Genomic DNA, 18,479 nt, shown 5'->3' with positions numbered 1-18,479 from the left:
CAGATGACCCCTATTGACTTTCAGGTCACTAGGCAGGTTTTTTTTTTACTAAGAATGTGACGCCGATAATCGGCGTCTTCCCCTACAAGAATTTTTCCCCTAAAACTACCATTTCCCCTCCAAAAATATAATTTTTCACCAAAATATAATATTTTACCCTCAAAGAAATGTTTTTTTCTTTCTTTTGGGAAGTGGACACTTATACCTCAGTCACAAATAGAGACCGATCGCCGTCCGATCAGCGGCCGATGTATTTTTCCGCTCATCGGGCTGGCGACCGGGCAATGATCGCACTGGCATCGGGTCATTTTGTGTCTATATATAGCTCTTAAATTACGTCATGGAAACCGGGAAACTAATCGTATTAATCATGTGACTATTTTACTGGATTCCGGTCTTGCGCGAGAAGGGTGATTTGTCAATTTATTACCGGAAACCAGTCGAGTTTTCATCCGGGTTCTGTGAAAGCCAAGATGGGTATAAACGTTAAAACAGAAAAAAGTCTCGCAATTGGCGTTCATACACGAACAAAATAAAACGTTCGGACTCGGAAAATATTAATTGCGTTGAAACATTTTTTGAGAATGAATCATCAAAAACCGTTGAAACCTAGCAGGATTCGGAGGTACATGTAATCAACATCGATTAATACTGTCGGATTATTGTGAAAGTGAAAGTAGACAATCGGCAGCTGCCGCACCTTTCCCTTCCAATACTGTAGCAGATCTAGATCGTCAACCCATTCATCATGAAATTGAAATCACAATATTGAAATCGTTCCCTGGCCCCAGTTGAAAACATTTCCCATTATTAGATCTACCCCTGCAACTTTATTTAGGACTTTGACTTTAATATCATACTTGTTCATGTGTTTAAGAACAAAAAGGTCAGAGACATGTCTCTTTTTCTTAAAAAAAACCTGAAGTCTGTAGGCGAGTTATAGACATTGAAATGAACAGTTTTTAAAAACCTGAAGTCTGTAGGCGAGTTATAGACATTGAAATGAACAGTTTTTATTTTTTCCCCAAATATGTCTTTTTTGCGCTCGATTTTCCCCTTTTACCCAGCGTCCAGCGTCTTCCCCTTTTTCTAAAAAAACCCCTGCTAGGTAAAAGGTCACGGTGACTTGACATAGTAAAATGGTTTCCGGATGATAGCGCAAGAAAGCTTACGCCTCGGATCATGAAACTTCATAGGTACATTGATCATGACTTGCAGATGACCCCTATTGATTTTCAGGTCACTAGGTCAAAGGTCAAGGTCACAGTGCCAAAGAACGTATTCACACTATGGCTGCCACTACAACTGACAGCCCATATGGGGGGCATGCATGTTTTACAAACATCCCTTGTTTTTAAGGTTTTTGATGCTGCGTTTGTGTATTTATGATTATTTTTGTCATTGTTGTACCTAAATCTATGACAGGGGTTTTTTTAAGAAAAAGGGGAAGACGCTGGACGCTGGGTAAAAGGGGAAAATCTAGCGCGAAAGAGACATATTTGGGGAAAAAATAAAAACTGTTCATTTCAATGTCTATAACTCACCTACAGACTTCAGTTGTTTTTTTTAGAAAAAGAGGCAGGTCTCTGACCTTTTTGTTCTTAAACACATGAACAAGTATGATATTAAAGTCAAAGTCCTAAATAAAGTTGCAGGTGTAGATCTAATAATGGGAAATGTTTTCAACTGTGGCCGGGGAACGATGTCAATATTATGATTTCAATTTCATGATGAATGGGTTGACGATCTAGATCTGTTACAGTATTGGAAGGGAAAGGTGCGGCTGCTGCCGATTGTCTACTTTCACTTTCACAATAATCCGACAGTATTAATCGATGTTGATTACATGTACCTCCGAATCCTGCTGGGTTTCAACGGTTTTTGATGATTCATTCTTAAAAAATGTGTCAATGCAATTAATATTTTCCGAGTCCGAACGTTTTATTTTGTTCGTGTATGAACGCCAATTGTGAGACTTTTTTTCTGTTTTAACGTTTATATCTTGGCTTTCACATAACCCGGATGAAAATTCGACTGGTTTCCGGTAATTAATTGACGAAACACCCTTCTCGCGCAAGACCGGAATCCAGTAAAATAGTCACATGATTAATACGATAAGTTGCCCGGTTTCCATGACGTAATTTAAGAGCTATATATAGAATCACTGGGATTCCCAGATTTGAGCGTTCGTCGGGAGAGAGAGCGAGATCGTTGTACATGGTACAAATTGGATAAGTGTCGACTTCCTAAAACAAAAAGAACATTTCTTTGAGGGTAAAATATTATATTTTGGTGAAAAACTATTTTTGGAGGGGAAAAGGTATTTTTTAGGGGAAAAATTCTGGTTGGGGAAGACGCCGAATATCGGCGTCACTTTCTTAGTAAAAAAAACCCCTGTATGAGTAGTTGAGTCATATAAAATAAATGTTAAAGCCACTAGAACAGAACTATTGTTTTATTGTTAAGCATTTTATTGTTTTATATATTTCAGATCCTGAGTTATACTGTAGGATTAACTGCTATTTGAATTTTCGTCTGCATGTATTTCATAAAGGACTGAAAAGCATTCCTACATTATTAAAAGAAGTGAACTGTGAACTATCTTATTTATGATTTCTTGTTTATTGGGATACAACACAGCCGTAACCATCCGGGTTACAGTATTATAGACTATTTTAACAGAATTATACTTCAACTACATGTACTTCTAATGTTTTGAAACGTTGGCCTATGGTTGAAAAGTTTTATCGCACATCTTGTGTTTGAATTTATCTGTGTTTCAGTGTTACTTTTAACTTTAAGGTTGATAAACTTTTGGAACTAGCTTTATTTCTTTCATATTTCACAAGAAATATACTTGAACGATTTGAACAAAAAGGTTTTAACATTATAAACAGTAACAAAATGGCAACAGGTTCATTGTCTTCGGTTCCAAAACGTTTGCGTATGGTTGAAGACTTTTCTTGCACACGTTGTTTAGAGCAGAATCTTACGGAATCTGCAGACATTTATTGTGAAAAATGTTTAAGGTTTTATTGTAAAAAATGTGTTATCCTGCATAGTCAGTTTTTTACAAAACATATGACATGTGGAAGGGAGGATATTAAGAAATGGCCAGTTTCTAAGGCGGTGGAAGATTTTCTCAGGAAGTGTGAGGTGCATGAGGATGAAACACTGACGCAGTTTTGCCATGACCACAGTCAGCTGTGCTGCTCTGCATGTGTTGGAACAATTCACAGGTATCTCACACATTTATATTCCGTTAGTTATTAATAATAAACAGCGCTTTCGCTAGCTTTTTAAAGTTGGAAGTCCTGACTTCCAAACCATAAATTTTGGACGTCCCAAACATAAATTTTGAAATCCCACTTTTATTTCATAATTTTAATAGACCCTACCGATTGTGATTTCTATGGATACAAACATGTTCCTTAAATCTATAAATAAACATATACTATAATAGTGTTGATAGATCTTTGCATGTTCCAACTCTATCCATTACCGGATAATCCAGTATTATTACGATTTATATTTTCAATACCAAAATACAGCCAATATTGACGATGAATGTGTCAAAGAATTTCATAAACTCAAATGTCCGCCATTTTACACGAGTGCATATACAAATTGAATTGTGGGATGGGGGAATTCCCATTGAACATGTGTGAATCAGGTGACGGAATTTGAGAGCATCGAGGACAGTGAATTTTTTTTAACCATGAGTCCTGCGTCCTGGACTCATAAAAATATCTGGGGATGCAAAGTTTTGAGTTATGTGAGTCCCAAAAATGCATAGAATTTTCATAAAAAAATAATAAAGTTTAATACTGCGACTCGCAGTCGCAGGGGTTTTCAGCCTTTTATATCATGAGCCTATTAAAGGCCCCTTCCCAATTGAAAATTTATTAAAATCATGCAGTTTTTCCAAAGAGCCTTACTTACACAAGCATTTTCATTTCCCAAAGCAGTAATTTTAGCGAGAATTCTTCCCAAAATCCATAGGCTAGGGCCTCTTTCCAATGAAGCGAGGAAAACCCCTGACTCGTTATTTCGATTCAGGGACTCGTAAATTTTTTGGTTATGGAGTGCCAGGACTCAGACGAGAAAAATTGTAAAAAATCACTGCGAGGACCGATCATCAGGGATTTCAATAGATTTTAAAAACCAGGAGTCAATGACCCCTGGACTGAAATTGGGGTCAATTTTGAAGCGCGTTTATTGTGTTTTTGTCTGAATTATTCATTTTTTAGCCGGATTTTTTTCGAAAAAATCTCGGCTTATAGATTGATGTTGTCGGGCGGGCGGGCGGGGTGGCGGCGTGCTCGAAAATGTTAAAGTTCTTATTTCATGGTATAACTTTGGTATGCTTGGACCTAGAGTCTTCAAACTTGACATGAAGGTTGGCCAGGATTAACAGATGACCACTGGTCATTTCAAGGTCATTCATTTGAAGGTCAAGGTCACTGTGACCTTCAATATAAAAAATGTTAAAGTTGTTATAACTTTGGTATGCTTGGACCTAGAGTCTTGAAACTTGACATGAAGGTTGGCCATAACTAGTTAGTAACCACTGGTCATTTCAAGGTCATTCATTTGAAGGTCAAGGTCACTGTGACCTTGAATGTAAAAATGTTAAAGTTCTTATTTCATGGTATAACTTTGGTATGCTTGGACCTAGAGTCTTCAAACTTGACATGAAGGTTGGCCAGGATTAACAGATGACCACTGGTCATTTCAAGGTCATTCATTTGAAGGTGAAGGTCACTGTGACCTTCAATATAAAAATGTTAAAGTTGTTATAACTTTGGTATGCTTGGACCTAGAGTCTTGAAACTTGACATGAAGGTTGGCCAGAACTAGTAAGTAACCACTGGACATTTCAAGGTCATTCATTTGAAGGTCAAGGTCACTGTGACCTTGAATGTAAAAATGTTAAAGTTCTTATTTCATGTTATAACTTTGGTATGCTTGTACCTAGAGTCTTCAAACTTGAAATAAAGATTGGCCAGTACTAGAAGATGACCACTGGTCATTTCAATGTCATTCATTTGAAGGTCAAGGTCACTGTGACCTTAAATGTTAAAATGTTAAAATTGTTATAACTTTGGTATGCTTGGACATAGAGTCTTCAAACTTGACATGAAGGTTTGCAAGCACACTTAGATGACCACTGGTCATTTCAAGGTCATTTCAAGGTCATTCATTCTAAGGTCAAGGTCACTGTGACCTTGAATGTAAAAATGTTAAAGTTCTTATAACTTTGGTAGGTAAAAATGTTAAAGTTCTTATTCCATGTTATAACTTTGGTATGCTTGGACCTAGAGTCTTCAAACTTGACATAAAGGTTGGCCAGTACTAGAAGATCACCACTGCTCATTTCAATGTCATTCATTTGAAGGTCAAGGTCACTGTGACCTTCAATGTTAAAATGTTAAAATTGTTATAACTTTGGTATGCTTGGACCTAGAATCTCAAACTTGACGTAAAGGTTTGCAAGCACACTTAGATGACCACTGGTCATTTCAAGGTCATTCATTTCAATGTCATTCATTTGAAGGTCAAGGTCACTGTGAACTTAAATGTTAAAATGTTAAAATTGTTGTAACTTTGGTATGCTTGGACCTAGAATCTCAAACTTGACGTAAAGGTTTCCTAATTGTCAATTCAAGTTCATATTTGTGACCTTAAATGTTATTGTTGTTCATGTATATGCATGCATTCAAAACATAACACAAGGTTTGCTCATGCCTTGAAAAGTACTTACTTTTCATTTTGACCTTTGAACAATATTTCAGTAATTTAAGTATTGCATGGACAAAAACACGAAAGGTACTTTCCTGTCATTTAAATCAAAAATCCGGCTTTAATGCAGTCATCTCCGACCGCGGAACTCTTGTTTAAATAAAAATATGCTCTAAGAGTAACACAATATCTTAAAACAGTGTTTTTTTTTGCCAGAAATTACAGCCGATATTCGGCTGCTTCCCAATTGCAAAAAATGACGTTTTTTTCCCAAAAGTTTGATTAAAATTTCCCAAAAAAAGACAAAATTTTCCCAATAAAGCCAATAAGATTACAATGTAATTTAGCAATAATTTCGAATGAGTGCCGATCGAGTTGCCGAATCGTCGCCGAACAACAACTGACTTACGTATTTTTTGCGAATTTAGCCGAATACGATTTTACATTGCTATCCACATCTCTCTATATTACGGAGGATACCGACAATAGTCGATGTATCCCGATTGTAAACGCCTGTGTTTACACACGCCCAAGATGGCGGCAAGCAGACGAGAAATTTGCGGTGCGCGGCGAAAATGATAAATAACATTAAAATTAACAACGGATATCATATGGTTATTACGGAATAATTTAATGCGTGTGTCAATTAACGCAAAATATAACGTTTGAGATAAAAACAACAAATATTCATTACACATCTTCACAGTGAATGTGCATCACGGAAATCAGTGTTGGGAAATTGGAGTTAGTCTACCGTTACTCACAAAGTTAATGCATTTAAGATGAGTATCGTTCGAAAATGGAAAGAGACAAACATGATATGATTTATATGTTAGTGGATCTGTGTAAAATCAGATTCATATGCATATTCTGCTTTATTATGTTTGTCACGCTTTACAGTTTACTGAAATAGCATTGAAGTGCAAGAGGTTGAAAGGTAAAGAAATGAAATAAATTATTTTAACTCCATATAATACATCATTAACATAGCAAGACCACAAAAGCGTTTTTTTATTAATATGTGTTAATGTTTTCACCATATGATATTTAATTTAAAAGAATACTGAATTAAATTCTTACTGTTAAAGAGGTTATGATTAAATGGTATATTTAAGAATCTATATAGATTATTGCAAGTTCAATATGAATGTGGAAGGATACTAACTTAACATTGTCTTCATTGTAAGAACACATTAAATTAGTACTTTATAATATAAAAATGCTGTCAAACATACTTTAATAATTTTAATTCTGTTCTTATAATCATATTTATAATGTTTTCCAATTTCATGGTTTATCGCACTATTTTTCCCAATTTCATGGTTTATCGCGCTAATTTTCCCAATCCAAAAGGCACAGGCTGTAAGAAAAAAAAGCAAAAAAAATCACTGTAAAAAGTTATACTGCTTTATTAAATAAAAATACCATGATAAATAACACAACATATTTTAATGAATTGGTACACAAAGATAAGGATTTAAGATTTAAAAAACAAAACAAGTTCATTTTACAAATTTTTATTATTTCTATCACTATACTATGTAAAAACAATAAATGCTCATTAAATCTATTTCTTCATAACACATTTAAGTCTTTAACACATTTAAGTAATTTAAGATATGTACCGGTAGCAACGTTCCATCACATATTTATCCTCATTATATTATCATCATCCCTATGATAGCTTTTGTACAAAAAACACATCTAAATGCATGGAACATCTAGTATATCTATTACTGTTTATCCGATTATTATACATGTCCGAAATATATCAGTTTAAGAATGCCTTACCAGTAGTATAAGTTTAACTTAAATAATCCGAATTGTCCTTGTTGTTATCTGGTTTAACTAACCTTACCAAATGTTTGTGACATCCAGTTAATGCTTTCTCCATTATTAGATCACCATTACTTGTACAGTACAGGCAACGTGTACTTTGACAAACGCCACTCGTTGCAGTGTTCATTTTACGGTGTTCGCTTACCAAACGACCCCCGCGATGGGTGTTCAGATAAAATATTCACTGCGGACCCATAATATCTACTGCAGTGTTCATCGTGTTCGCTAGAAATAAATTATTGAACATTAACATAGGTCGGTACCAATTTGCAGAAAGAATCTACCGTGCGTATGAATGTTATAGGTGTCGTTTGGTGTCTAAAAAATTAACAACGATTACGAACAATCACAATCGATTACCGCATACATGCAAAAATTCCCGTCTCTGTCCATTACCCGATAATCCCGAGATTTCCAATTTCATGCAAAGTCTGGTCAATGTTGACGATAAAAGTGTGATAGAAATGCAAAAATCACAAACGTTCGCCATATCTGTAAACTATCAAATGAATTTCTGCATATGTTTCTATTTAAAGATTTGATGAAATAAGCGCCCAATCAGAACAGGTGTATTATAACATTCGTAAATCACCTGACGCCTAGTGTGGGCGTTCTGTAGAGTTCATGTTCTGTTACATATTGTAGCCACAAATAAATACATGTATATATGTCCATGATATTTTCATTATCTTTGTTCTAAACCATAAAAAGCGCGCGAAAATTGGCGTGGGTGTATTTATTTTTGACACAAAATCTTTGTAGCGCAGACAACATTGGGATCTTTTAATTTCAATTTAAAGTTTCGTAGTGAATTTCTTCTCAAGTACCAGGGTAGCTCGTGAATGATTTGGAATTGACATTTCATCTGAATAAAATTAAAATCAAACATGCTGTAACACGCTATATTCAGATTTCTGTTGTGCACGTCTGCATCTAACGCTTACCACAAGTTTTACGACAAATTCTTGACGCAGACGAATAGGGTAGCGTCTATTTTCATTTGTGAAAAGATACAGATCTGTCCGTGCTTAAATTTTGAAAGGCTTGGGTAATTATTTTTCATAAGCGTTTCAAACACTGATGTAAATGGAAAGATTATCTATTTAAATAGTCGGTAATTGTTTGAAATTATTGATTTGAGAAATTCGCGGATGGCGATATCGAACTACATTATACCACGTGACGCCATTCTTCCCTGTATCTTTCACCTATGCTTTTAACGCCATCGGCGCTCTCGTTAGTTATAGCAGTTATTTTGATAATTAAAATGCTTATGAATCAATAAAAAATTCATTCATGTTTCAAGTTTTTTTATTAATAATTAAAAAACCAAAAAAGCTCATTGTTTTTGGAGATAGCTCATTGTTTCAGCACATGTGCACTTTAAAAATTCATTGGTTAAAAATGAAAAATTATCACTGCAAATGTATCCAAATATAAGCTTTTGTTCCCGAATAATCACTGGCCTTTCAGCTATTTTCGTTTATGATGTATTTTAAACCATGTGTTGTTATTGAATCAGAAACCGGTACCAGCTTAAGCAGGTGCGCGAAAAGGTTACAAAGCACTAAGATTTTTTTCTTATCCAAGGGGGAATTTTTGTCTGAAATGGGGGAAAAAATATATACTTTTTGACGGGGAATGGGGCCGAATATCGGCCCCAAATATTGCATTCAAGACCCCTGCCATGTTCAATATTAACATGTAAGTACACTTAAATGTAAAAATGTGTGTAATACAATCATGGACGTGTTTTGTGTCTTGGAATTCATTAAAATTGGGAAATTAACCTTTTTAGCTCACCTGTCACGAAGTGACACGGTGCGCTTATGTGATAGAGTGATGTCCGGCGTCCGGCCGTCAACAATTTGTTTTGTGTAGACAGTAGAGGTCACAGTTTTCATCCAATCTTTATGAAATTTGGTCAGAATGTTTATCTGGATGAAATTTGGGTTTGGATTGTATTTGGGTCATCTGGGGTCAAAAACTAGGTCACTAGATCAAATAAAACTAAAACTTTTGTAGACAATAGAGGTCACAGTTTTCATCCAATCTGTATGAAATTTTGTCAGAATGTTTATCTTGATGAAATCTGGATTGAGATTGTATTTGGGTCATCTGGGGTCAGAAACTAGGTCAAATCATAGACAAACTTGTGTAGACAATAGAGGTCATAGTTTTCATCTGATCTTAATGGGTCAGGTGAGTGATTCAGGGCCATCATGGCCCTCTTGTAAATGTGAAAACAGCTCTTGAACAGCGATTGACTGTTGCCTTTCTACCATTGAACCCATTTTCTTTGCAAATAATGAGAAGATATTTTCAACCATTTTTAGCTCATCTATTTTTTGAAAAAAAATTATGAGCTATTGTCATCACCTTGGCGTTGGCGTCGGCGTCCGGTTAAGTTTTGCGTTTGGGTCCACTTTTCTCAGAAAGTATCAATGCTATGGCATTCAAACTTGGTACACTTACTTACTATCATGGGGGGACTGGGCAGGCAACGTTAGATAACTCTGGCGTGCATTTTGACAGAATTATGTGCCCTTTTTATACTTAGAAAATTGAAAATTTTGGTTGAGTTTTGTGTTTAGGTCCATTTTATTCCTTAAGTATCAAAGCTATTGCTTTCATACTTGCAACACTTACTAACTATCATGAGGGGACTGTGCAGGCAAAGTTATGTAAATCTGACTGGCATTTTGACAGAATTATGTGCCCTTTTTATACTTAGAAAATTGAAAATTTTGTTAAGTTTTGTGTTTAGATCCACTTTATTCCTACAGTATCAAAGCTATTGCTTTCATACTTGCAACACTTATTAACTAAGTTAAGGGGACTGTGCAGGCAAAGTTATGTATCTCTGACTGGCATTTGGGCAGAATTATGGGCCCTTTATACTTAGAAAATTGAAAATTTGGTGAAGTTTTGTGTTTTGGTCCACTTTACCCCTAAAGTATCATAGATATTGCTGTCATACTTGGAACACTCGCAAACTTATCATAAGGGTACAGTAAAGGGACAAGTTGCATAACTCTGGTTGTCATTTTTACGGAATTATGGCCCTTTTTTGACTTAGTAACTTTGAATATATGGTTAAATTTTGTGTTTCGATCCACTTTACTTCTAAAGTATCAAGGCTATTGCTTTCAAACTTAAAATACTTTCATGCTATCATAAGGGAATTTAAAAAAAAAAAAATTTGCATTTTTTTTCGCATTTTTGGAAGATAATGTAATAAATGTCCACACCCCACACTTTACACCCATCTTCACTCCACCCCTCCCTCCTTTGTGATTGAAATTGAGAGTCCCTTCACCTTTAAAAAGAAAATAGATGAGCGGTCTGCACCCGCAAGACGGTGCTCTTGTTTTTTTAAAGTTGTCATTTTTCTTATTTCGTTAAGTATAAAGTAAATTGCAAAATATTATTCATATATTCCCAATTTTTAAAAATCATTGGCTCTAGGCTTGCTAAAGTATGAAATTTCAATATCGCATATAAATAAACAATAGGCCAATGTCTTGGATCCTTCTTTAAAACATGAAACAATGGCGTCTTCTTTTCCACAAATAGATCATGTGACAACAACAAAAGCAAAATAATCGCAAAAGGTTAAATAACGACAAAACATATTTGGTGATACATGCAGTAGACCAGGTGGCATGTTATAAGCCGCTCATCACAGGCTAGATTGTTCATACTGAGACTATTAAGAAATCAAGGACCTCTTCTAAGATGCGGAGTTATTTTGATTTGCATCTGTCCTTTGGTCTGTTTGTCGGTTGGTCAGTAGACCAATCGTTTCCACAGGATATCTAGAGAATGCTTTGACCTACAGGCATGCAAAATGCTTTATGTTTACATCTAGGAAGATTAAGAGGTCAATCTGTTTTGAGGTCAATAGGTAAAAGGTCACAGAAGCTTATAACATGAAATTATAAATGTTTAGAAGTCAGTTTTAGAACCTGTAATACCCATTATAACAATCTTTGAAGTAGATTATTAATTATAATATAACACTGTAGGACATTGGACATTGTACAGATTACAGTAATGCCATCAGTAAATGCATTTAATAATTAAATTTTAATACACTTAAAGCATGTGTTTGCAAAAATCAGTTCCAGTCAGTTTATTGAACAATATATTGATTTTCATCGCTGGCTTATTTAAGAATTGAATAGCATTTTTCTGCATTTCATCTGTGTATGAACTGTCGGGAAAATTACGCCTAATTTGCATAAACTTTGATGGCGTTTATTATTAATAAGGCGTATTTTCCTAATAGTTCATACCCCGATAAAATGCAGAAAAATGCTATTCAATTCTTATAATAACAACAATTCTATCGTGGCAAGGGCCATACAAGTCCTTTTTAACCTAGCGTATGAATCTATTTTCAGTTTCGGTTTCATCTCCATCAACCGGGAAAATCGTTGAAGTTCGCGCAAAAAATATAACGTCATTCGTTATTGACCAATAAAAAGCAACATCATTAAGGCCAGAGTTTTTTTAATAAAATGATTTTCAGATTTTTTTCCAAAAAGTGTCTAGTAGGAGGACGGGGAAAAAAAAGAAAAAAAAAAGATGGTGACCAAAAATGCACCATGCTAAAATTGTTATGGTATGAAGTTCTTTGTATATTTCATGACCAAAATAATAAATGTCAATGAATTTTATTATGTTCTAAACATTCTCATACAAATATTTAGCAATAAACACATTTATTAACAGACCTGCATTTCATACAAATATAATTATAGTTGCATTATTTTCTTTTAATCGAAACAGTTTCTGTTACAAATGAAAATGCACAAACACGCAAATATGTCTTTTGCAAGCAATTCCTTTTAAGACAAAATGAACATCTGTATTAAAAAAAACTCTAGCAAAGTCAATCTTCAAATTAAAAAATCTTAATCTGTCATCCAATCCCCTATGTCACTGCCTAGGCACTTTAATATTCCTCTATTAAAACAACATCTTTTATATGTAATTCAAAAATGAAACACGCCAAGTGTGGCTTGAGTATTAAAAGAAAATACAAACCAAAATCTATTAGTTACAAAATTAACAAGATTAAGCTTGTGATGGTTATTTAAAATTGTAAAACACAAAGCTGTACAAGTTTCCCACTACAATCTTATAGCAAAGAGGAATTATGTAGAGATAGAATAACACATTTTTTTTACAATATATGCAGTATGAAACTAAATTATAATGAATACTATCAACTTATAAAGATACGCAGAAAACATGCACACAGCATAGCATGGAATTATTATTATCATCATCTTACAATGTTATAACCAAACAATGGTTAACATAGTCATGATCATGACACAAGTACAAATCAATTTTAATAGGCCAATGGGGGAAATTTTGCACACATATGCAAAGAAACAATATATTGAAAACGCATTATAGAGTACACAGTATATGTCTCTGTAACGAGCTCTTAATCTGCAGTAAATATCAGGGGTGTGATTTGCGCGGATCGGGTTGTCCCGTATGTCACTTCTGAGATTTGCGTAAATTCGTTTTAAAAAATGTGGGGGAGAGGGGCTACCACCGATTCCGCGAACGTATTTCACAAGCGACCCGAAATATCCGCGGCCCGCGAAATCTCTCCGCATTTTACACTGGTAGATTCTACCAAAGCATTTTAAAAACGAGCCATATAATTGGCTGTCGTTTCCCAATCTTCCAATTAAAATCGTGTTCTTAAAATGCGCTCTGTGATTTGTTTGCAAATGGCGCCATTGTGAAGAGAAAATTAAGATTATTGAAATAACAAATAGCAATCGAATAAAGGACTGACATCACCTAGTCTGATAGGAATAATGAAATGTGTTTGTCAAAAAAAAGACTACGTTTTAGATACAAGCAACACATATTTTTTTAAGAAATGTGCCCACTGAATTTGTGTCACGGAAACCAGTGTTTGCAAATTGGAATGTAGTCTACTCGAGAAGTAAAACAATTTAGAGAGTATCGTTCGAACATGGAAATAGACAAACATGATTTGATTTTTATATGTCTGTGGGTCTGTGTATAATCAGATTCATATGCATATTCTGCTTTATTATGTTTGTCACGCTGTTCAGTTAACTGAAATAGCTTTGAACTGAGTGAAGATGTGAAATGCACGATATTGAAAGGTAAACAAATTAAATATATTAATTTAACTCAGTTAATACATCATTAACACTAGAAGAACACTCAAATGTGATTGTTTATATCTAGTCTATTAACTGTCATTCAATACATTGAAAAACTGCTGCTATTGATCACAATAAATACTTGCTTCACTGTTTACTTTGCATCCTCTGTATGATTAATGTGAAGTTTAACAGGTTTTTATAAAGAAATATTGTTATGAATACAAAAAGTTGTTTATTTTAATGTCTGTTTTTATGTTTGTCATTGCGTTATGCGCGCCATTCGCGTAGTCAAAATCAGTAAACAGAATTTTCCTCCCCTCTGACTTTGCCTCAATCACACCCCTGAATATTTACATTATAACTGAACAAGAATATCTGGATCAGGGTTCGACACTAAGGCACGTCCGACAGACATTGTCGAGTAAGATCGGTGGTCGGGCTAGTAAAACTGTGGGCTAGCTTGTCCGACTGGTCGTACATACAAAATCTATACTGATTCATATCACTATAACTAACCGAAAACCTTTTTCTCTTAATGTGTAAAATAACTCTCGTATCCGTTATTTACATCAGAACAAAACTAGCGTATATAAATAAACGCGGAGAATTCACATGATTCATCGCTATTTTTAGACGCGAAGGAGAGCTTCCCGCAGAAATTGCTTGTTTCCATTGGTCAAGTTGTCATGAATATTAATGATTTTCTGAAGTGTCTTAGAACTTTACATCATGTTTTTACGACTTCTATTGACAATCGGTATCATCAATGTAAACATTTTGGCGTAGCAAACGAGAGAATGTTATTTAAAGAATGGCTTTGTTCAAGATTGGATTTTCATCCGACAAATAAGTTAATAAAGAAGAATCCGACGGTAAAACTGACATAGATTATGCTGGAAAAAGGGCCTTGGAGCTGTGGTTGCATGGAGCACAGCGGTCAAGGAGGCCAGAATTTGGTGACCTTGAATAAATGTCACCTGCTGTACAGACATCATTTATTTAACTGGTGATAAACAGTGAAATGATAACAAACAATTTATGTTGTTAAATAGTTTTATTTAATTTTTTACTCTTTGCATCAAAATGACTTTCTTGTGTTCACTAATTATTTACTGATAAATAATTGATTAAACAGTTACACGACACAATTGTGTTTATTTGTTATGTCATTTATGGTCTAGTAGACATCATATTCGGGCTAGTACATTTTAAAGGAGCTGGTCCGATGGTCTGGCTGTAAAAAAAGTTAATGTCGAACCCTGTGGATTTATTAAATCGGGGAGCGTTCTCATTATCTCCTCCATAGACACCAAGTACTGGTTCTTCCCAAGAAACGGACTCGATAATGTCCATATCTGCCTATAATGCTTGAAAGGTTGATTGACAGTATAAATAGATAGATAGTTCACTCGTGATGGAAAGTGTACGGCAAATCTACACTTCATGGTTATGACATATGAGTTCAATTTAATACATTGCACCTTGAAAAAAGTGGCTACAGTATGTCCTTCAATGTTACATTTTGATGAAGAACAGATCTTTTAAAAGTCACTATAAAAGTCAAATATACCACCTTGCCAAGACAATCAAAACAGATTTGTATTTTATCAATTATAAAGAAATTAACCCTTTGCATGCTTGGAAATTTGTGGTCTGCTAAAATGGCGTCTGCTGAATTGCTACAATTTAATAGCATTTTCTTTGATTTTTTTTCAAAGAATACTATCAGAATAGCAAACAGTTTGGATCCTGATGAGACGCCACGTTCTGTGGCGTCTCATCTGGATCCAAACTGTTTGCAAAGGCCTTCAAAATTCTTTTCTCACACTGAAAGGGTTAATATAATAAATAAATAAAATCATTATTTTTGGTCAGCCTGCTAATTGCAATGACAGGTTTGCCAAATAATGAATATATTGCATATATTAAATTGTAAAATTTTCTTAAATACTTTACATATGGTTTACCTGGCAGATGGAAGGTAGCAGTAATTCCTCCTCATCGCCATTAGGACATCAAATGCATTTTCTTTTATAATACTACGATCCTGTGGGGTTTGGTACTTTAAAATAGCATGTATGCATTTTAAGTCGCTCTCGACCAAAACATTCACTGGCATAGTTGGGTCACACTTAACTTATCTGTGTCAATCATTGACTTAGACGCTTCAGGTGAAGCGATTTCGTCGAGTTCGTTAACAACATGTTTGCGCACAACATCGCCAATTGTTTGGCCACTAGTGGCTTTGATAAATTGTTTTGTTGTTGTAGCATCCTGGTAAATAATAAGTCCAAACCAGTATAAAGTCATTGTGGTCTCGCCACCATTTTGCATGTTTTCAGTAAAAATGATCGATGTTACAAAAGCGCTTATGATACAATTAAATGCGATATCGGTAAATGTTTTAAATAAATTACTTCTCTAAAACCCGACACGCGTTTTGTGTCTAAAACCTGGCTTTTGGCACCCGAAAAAAATCCGAGATTGAAATTATACGATTTTTTTTTTTTTTTTGGTTTCGTCAAAAATAAGAGTCGGCGGGTCCGAAAATCATTTTATTAAAAAACTCTGGCCTAAGTTTCGCGCAAAACATTACGTCAATTCGGCAACTTGTTTATGATCAAAAAGTAGCGCTATGAGATTCATGTTTTAATTTGAATACGATGTGGGTTCATCGGAAAATGAAAAAACGGTCACATGAACAAATTATCCAATCATAATCAATGCAGCATTCATATGAATGTAACAGGAGTTGTAATTATTTAAAAATATTGGGAATAGACTTTAATAATAAGTCATGCCTGTTTTTTGTGGGGTGGGGGAGCATTAATGATCTTTTCTCGCTTGTTCAACGTTAACAATACTAGCTGTAAAAACAATATAAGCAACTAGAAATTTGTTCTTAGTACATGGATACCTCTACAATCCAATTTGTTTCACTCCTACCTTAATGTTCAACAATTATTAACAAAAATATGGAGTTGTATGAGTTTACCTGATGATAAATATGTTCCTGAATGTAATCAATCTATCCTATCAAAAATCCTTTTTGAGTTACGCTTCTCACAATTAACAAAATAAAATATTTTGCCTATAGGGCCATTACTCTCCATATGTTAAACAAAATTTAATAAAAATATCAAGCTGCGGTATTTCACATGGTGTTTAATATTTTTTATAAAATTTCATCTCACTATCAGCTTTACTCTTTGAGTTTCTCACAACACAATTAAAAAATTTGATTTCTTTGCTAAAAAGGGGTCATAACTCTGGGCATGTTGAAAAGAAACATATCAAAATAATTATGCAGGTGTGCAAAATATATCAACACAATGGTAATAATTTATGGAAAGTTTCAGTCGACACATATTTTAAAATGTAAGTTTTGTATAAATTATGTTGAAAAAAAACAGAACCAAAATATAGAGGTGCGCAAACTCACATGCCTGTTTACTGTTCTGGTAAAGTTGTAGGAATAGGTGTTATATAAGTTATATGTAACAGAAAAGTCACGAAGATGGAAGAACTAAGGGAAAAGGGCAAATCTATATACCTCCAGCCTTAGAAAAAAGCTTTCATATATTTTCCTTGTTTGTTTTTATTTGACAATGTATACTTGTTTGAAGCATTACATAATATCACTGACTATTCCTTGGTATGTACATGTATTGATTGTTTATTTCAGCCAGTGCAGTAGAGTGACCCAGATTTCGGAGCTGACCAACACGCAGCCCTCAGGCCTAGAGGGGCTGTCAGTGGAGCTGGAAACTGTCCTGGGAGAAATCAAAAACCTTCAGGTCAGTCAGGAGGCCAGCGTTAAGTCATTGCAGGGAACATACAAGGAACATGGGGCACTCATGATAGAACAAATGCGTGGCAATTTAAATACTAATATTGATGAGTGTGGTAATAGTTCTGTGGGTACATCAGGAAAAAGTGAGCAATATTTAAAAGAAGAGATGTGTAGGAGTGTTCTCTCTATCGTGAATGAATTCGATAATATTACTGCGAAGGAACTTAACAAGATGAAAGATGAAGTTATAAGCATTAAAGGGTCAGTTACAAGTTCTATTCATAAATGCATCAGTCTTCACAATGACTTGTCACAATTCCATGAAATTGTTCAGAAAATTGGAGATCATAAGCAGCTCTGCCTTATAGCCAGCATAAAATGTAAGCATATAATACAGCAGGCACTGACTCTGCTAGGAAAGTCAGGCAAGGCGTTGAATGTCCAGAGTATTACTAAGCACAATGTGAGAATACTATTTGATTCAGATGAATGTTGGATCACAGGCATATGTGTTCTGACTGATGGGCAGGTGCTGATCGCAGACTGGCAGAATGAGAGGTTCAAGCTGCTGAACCAGCAGTACAAGGTGGTGAGTCACTGGGATGTTAATGCTAGGCCAGTTGACATTTGTTTGATCACACCCAGTGAGGTTGCAGTGGCTGTGGATACTTTCAACAAACATGAGGTCCAGTTTATCACTGTCAACCAGGGAAAGCTTGTTCCTGGCAGGAAGTTTCAGTTACAACATAGGTGTACAGGTATTGCCCATCACTATGGAGACCTTTTTGTCACCTCTGGTAAAGAACTGTACAAATATACGCTGAATGGCAAACAGCTCTGCAGACTCTACCAAGATAGATCAGCTGATTGGACAGGTAAGAATCATAGTGAATTCATCCTAATAACATTCCTATTATGTACAGGGATTTTTTTTGCCA

Source organism: Dreissena polymorpha, chromosome 2 (genome assembly GCF_020536995.1).
Source record: "Dreissena polymorpha isolate Duluth1 chromosome 2, UMN_Dpol_1.0, whole genome shotgun sequence".
NCBI lineage: Eukaryota > Metazoa > Mollusca > Bivalvia > Myida > Dreissenidae > Dreissena > Dreissena polymorpha.
The sequence above is the reverse complement of the archived record's forward strand: the minus strand, read 5'-3'. Positions refer to the sequence as shown.